General features: G+C 34.2%; 1 long non-coding RNA gene across 1 annotated transcript in view; it reads right to left on the minus strand.

Moving 5' to 3' along the window:
- Positions 1 to 5,504, minus strand: part of LOC115031486 — an 85,304-nt gene that overhangs the window by 21,453 nt on the left and 58,347 nt on the right. The window contains exon 6 of the long non-coding RNA XR_003837106.1: positions 3,023 to 3,214. This is a non-coding gene — a long non-coding RNA (uncharacterized LOC115031486). The remainder of the gene's footprint in view (positions 1 to 3,022; positions 3,215 to 5,504) is intronic.

Genomic DNA, 5,504 nt, shown 5'->3' on the forward strand with positions numbered 1-5,504 from the left:
TCTTGTGAGACTATGCCGGGGCCTAGCAAACACAGAAGTGGATGCTCACAGTCAGCTATTGGATGGATCACAGGGCCCCCAATGGAGGAGCTAGAGAAATTACCCAAGGAGCTAAAGGGAACAGCAACCCTATAGGTGGAACAACAATATGAACTAACCAGTACCCCGGAGCTCTTGTCTCTAGCTGAATATGTAACAAAAGATGGCCTAGTAGGCCATCACAGCAAAGAGAGGCCCATTGGACTTGCAAACTTTATATGCCCCAGTACAGGGGAACCCCAGGGCCAAAAAGGGGGAGTGGGTCTGTAGGGGATTGGGGGGGTGGGTTTGGGGGACTTTTGGGATAGCATTGAAATTGTAAATGAGGAAAATACCCAATAAAAATAAATTTTAAAAAAAAGAAAGGATTCACTATATGAAAAAAAAAAGATGAAATTACTGAAGAGTCCTTGCCCATCTAACATTAAACAACAAATCAATACAGATATAAACCAAGGTTCATCCTAGCCAACTGATGCATTTTGGGGAAAATATACAGATTATTGTAATTGGTTATTTTCAGGGCTGTGTGTATTCAGAAAAAAAGACTGCCCAGAAAAGCATTACCCAGTAAGCATGATACCTTTCTTATAGATTAAATGTCAGAGCCATGCTCCCATACTTATGCTTTGCATATATTTCCTAGCCTCTTATATGGTCACACTCAGTAAGTTTAGATTTCCCTATAATAAATTGTCTGATCATGTGAATACTAGAATGAGGATCTCTGTCCTTTTCTTGTAATCTGGTGAGCACATGTAAACAAACTTCAAACCAATCTAGGGTATCTATTTACTATGTGGCTCAGGTGATTAACCTAGATGCCTGCTGTTTGCCTGGAAATAGAGGACTAGACAGTACCATGATCTATTCCTATATCTCTTCTTTCCTTTTCAGCTCCCTCTTTTCTCGAGTTTTTGTGACCACTAGATAATTTTAAATAGCTGAATTAGGATATTGACTCTACAGTGGTTTACTGAATACAGAAGTATATTTTTCATACCATTGTCTATGAAAAATTCTCATGGAAAATCTTTTACACCATTTTTGAGTACAAGTCAATGGTGAGATTAATAATTAATAATAATGAATGGACAGCTGAATTAATAGACATGGAAAACCTGGTACTACATTTAAACTGTCATTATCAGGTCTTTCTTCACTGGAAAGTGTGACACTTTTTTCTCGTGTATTTGGATAGGTGACACATAAAATTCATTTTTTGCTTCTATGAGAATGCATATTTAATCCAATAAGAACTTTATTTCAAAATAAAACTGTCATATCTTTATTGAACTTTTTGGAAGCTATACATTGACTGTCATTTCTGTGAAACATGCAAGATTCAAAAGTGACTAGGATTTGAGCTTGGTGGTATCTAAATGGTTCCTGTAGCAGCTATATAACCTATCACCCAATGAGGATATTTTTTACAACGCTTATATTTACATGTCCCAAGCCCCTAATCCAAAAATACCAGCATCCTGAGAAACAGAAACTTCGTTTCCATTTGTTTCAGTAATATACAAAGTAAGTTTCATAATAGATTTAATTCATTTAGATTTCCTTTGAGGAATCTGCATTCAAAACTACTATGAAGGCCTCCCATGTCTATCACTGCCATTCACAATTTAAAATGTTAGGGCCTCCGCAAGTACTTGATTTTTTGTGTGTCTGTACTTTCTACAAAAGCAAGTAAAGGCTATTGTACTCTTTCCAGTCCCCTTGTTAGGCATCACATGAATGTACAATAAAGATTTTACATTTTTAATAAACCTCTGCTTTTACTCATTTTAAACAAATTATCCATGCTTGCTTATTCAGATGCACATTCATTTCTCTTAAATGAGCTTCAAAATCTGATAAATCCTCAAAATTTAGCATTATATTACATACAGAGAATCAAAAGAATACAACTGATGGACAGAAAAATAAGAAAATTTGTTGAGCCACAGCTTATAATTAACTACATATTTGCCAGTACAATAATCAAGATAAGTTGTTAAAGAAAAATTTCTGTGCTAACAAAATATTAGTAATTACAGTTAATGTTAGTAACTAATCAGATATTAACAGTACATATAAGCCATATATGATATACTATGATAGAATCAACCTATTAGCACCATTTAATTCTTTCACATATCAACAATTAGGTAAAATAATATGCAATTGAGGCATCTAGATTATGGACAAGAACAAAAGCTTGCATTTTAAAAAAGTACTACAGTATACACAAAAGCCACAAGATGGTATCTAATAATCACTATTGAAAAATGCTGTGTAATGCTAAAAATAAATTGTATTAAAGCAGTCTATTTCAAATAGTATACATACTAGAAATCAGGCAAACTGGGCAGTGGCTAGAAATTATGGTACATTGTGATTCAAAGTCAAAAACAATATAAAACAAAAGACATTTTTATGTTAAGGTTTTCATTGGATAAATGCATATTCTTTGTTTTGACGCTCCTAAAAGAATGAAGTGTGCAAATATATAAGTATGAACATTTAACTAGGTTTCTTCCCAACAATAACAATGCAAAGCTTATGCAAGAATTTGGATTTAAATGTAACGTAAAACCTCTGAGACTTTTGATGTTAGCAAGATGATAATTAAGGAGAACTGCAGTATTTGTGATTTAGTAATCTCAGAGGGCAGTAGCATACTAAATCAGGTGATGTCAGAAAATATTCAAGAAATTTTCAACTTGACAAGTGAGAACTGCTGTCCTGATATAAAAACGTTTCACAAATGCAATCAGCCAACTCAGATTAAGGAGCAACAGGTCTCTTGTCTCTGTCAGGTAAGGAAGGATGACATAATACACTATCCTTGCAGATGAAGCAGGGCTACAAGGCCGAGTCCTGAATGACAGATATTAAAACCGACTCAATGACCAGAAGCAATAACAAATATCTTGCACAACATACAGGATTAGTTTCATCCAGAGCAGGAATGTGAAGAATCATAGCAAATTACCTGGCCTCGGTGACGTTTTCTTTTCATTTTCATCTGAAGGTTTCCCGAGCAAGCTTCCTTCTAGTAAAAGCTGCTTCTTGTCAATCTACAGCAAGAGCTTCGTACAAGATGAGAGCTAAACATCAACCAGGAACATTACTGGAATATTTTCTGTGTGAATAAATTTCTTTAGCTCTGCTTGACTCCGACTGGCTGAGTATATATGGAAAAATAGAGAAAAGGTTTTGGACCAATCAGGAGAGAGATCTCAAGAATGATAAAAGAGGCATAAGCCTGTTGTTACCAGGGAGATTTTTCCAACAAAGCCCCTCCATCTCTTCCCCCCTCCCTGCCTGTTGCATCAGCAATAATAATAAAGAAGAGATAGAAAGATTGAGATATTATATAGTTATTCTTTGGTTTCTGGCTCTAATTAAAAACACAGAAAACTGTTCAGTAATGCCTGAGCCTTTGAGCCTGAATTTGACTAATGGTACCTGTAATAAAGCATCCATTTTTTGTCTGTGCACTGCTGTGTGTAATCATGTGCTTGTCAAATGCACCTCAGAGCTGAACCTTTGTAATATTCCTGTGGCAATATACTGAGGAGTCATGCATATATGGAAATTTATCACAATAATTCATATATTTATGCATATCACAACTTACAAACAATGCACTTGAATTATCAAACGGCATATTTGTGTCCAGTATCATAAACCTACTTATCTCATAATATACCTAATCTTAAATTATATTAATGGTAAAGAAATACTAAAAGGAGTTTATTTTAGAAAAGAAATATACAAGATATAGACATATTATTTTCCTCTATGTGTGAATACATTATTTTTATGCAGAGCAGCATACTGTGTATTTGAGTATGGTGTGTATATGAGATCGTATAGAATTGTTATTACAATGTCATTATTTTGTAAACATTATCTAATATTCATATGCCATTTAATGTGTTAAAAATACAACCATTACTTATACTACATTAGGTTACTCACAATATTTATAACTAATAGTCCGTGGCCATTTAATATGATCTCATTTTAATACACTCTCAGCAAACTTGGAGCTATTGATATGTACTCAGATGCTGAGAGATCTACAGGAGCATGAGTACCCTCTGATGTTAATCTTCCCTAAGAATATTTCTTTCGATCTGCAACCAGTTCATCAAAGAAAAAAAAAAAAAAAAAAAAAACTTCTGCAAGTTTCTTTCATCCCATCTCTGATGCCTTTTTGTAATATCCTCAAATTTCAAGTTTAGAATCTGCACACTAGACTGAAATCTTAGAAGATACAATTGTGGTTTTGTTATTCTTCTGTGAGCATGGTATATGTAGCTGAAAAATCAACAAAGATGAATCACTTATACCGTGCATTTCACAAGTGAACCAAACTTCTGATAAAGTACAGATCAGCATGATTCCAATTATCCCACCTTTTTTTTTTCCTTTGAAAAGCAGAAATTTCTATTAACTGGTTCAAATGTATACCATGTTTGCCATTTTGGATTACATAGTATTTTTTTATGTTCATGGCAGAAAATGTATTATAGATTGAAGTAATATATGTTTCCAAATAATAAAGAGTAGAATTATTCAGTTATTATTAAATAAAAAAACTTGACAATAGTAAGGATTATTTTGCTCTGTTCTACCATTTCCCACATCATGTTATATTCCTGATGGTTCAAGTCCTTTCTGTACAATCAACTTTGTGTTCTTTCCCTCATTTTCTTCCATAAATTCAATCTTTCTTTTGCTTGAATGTTGTTTTGTTGTTGTTTTTGTTGTTGGTGGTGGTGGTGATGGTGGTGGTGGTGGTGGTGGTGATGGTGATGGATGGCTGTGGTGATAGTTCTCCTCACTATATTTACTTCTTTTTCTTGTTTTGCATTATTTGTTTGTTTGTTTGTGTTCAACAACCATCCAAGAATTGATGGTGAATTAGCAATGCAGATATCTACAAGTATATAATACCTAGATCTGTGGCATATCTATTTTAAGGTTCTTCTTCACACAACCATGGTCAGTTAAGGATTCTGACTCATGGTGTTAGTGTGCACTAAGGCAAATCTGATAGTAGTTGGTGACTTCCACAAGATTTGTGTTATATTTCACCTAGATAATTTGCAGGCCATTCATCATTATTGACTAAATATTTTGATATTGATTTAGATTTTATATTTCTCTTTAGCCCACAGAGAACATTTCCCACAAAAGAAACTACTATGTAAGAGTTAATGTTCTCTTTAAGCACTTATTCAACCACTCTGTTTTAAGTGAATTTTGTATGTTTTATTTATTTTTTTAGCAATTGAATGATCTGAAGCTTCCTCTTCAGATATGAAAACAAATAGAGAGACCCACATGCAAATATTAAGGAGATAGGAGAGAGGGAGGGAGGGAGGGGGAGAGAGAGAGAGAGAGAGAGAGAGAGAGAGAGAGAGAGAGAGAGACTGACTGACTCAGTCTTGGCTGAGAAAAAC

This window comes from Mus caroli, chromosome 7 (genome assembly GCF_900094665.2).
Source record: "Mus caroli chromosome 7, CAROLI_EIJ_v1.1, whole genome shotgun sequence".
NCBI lineage: Eukaryota > Metazoa > Chordata > Mammalia > Rodentia > Muridae > Mus > Mus caroli.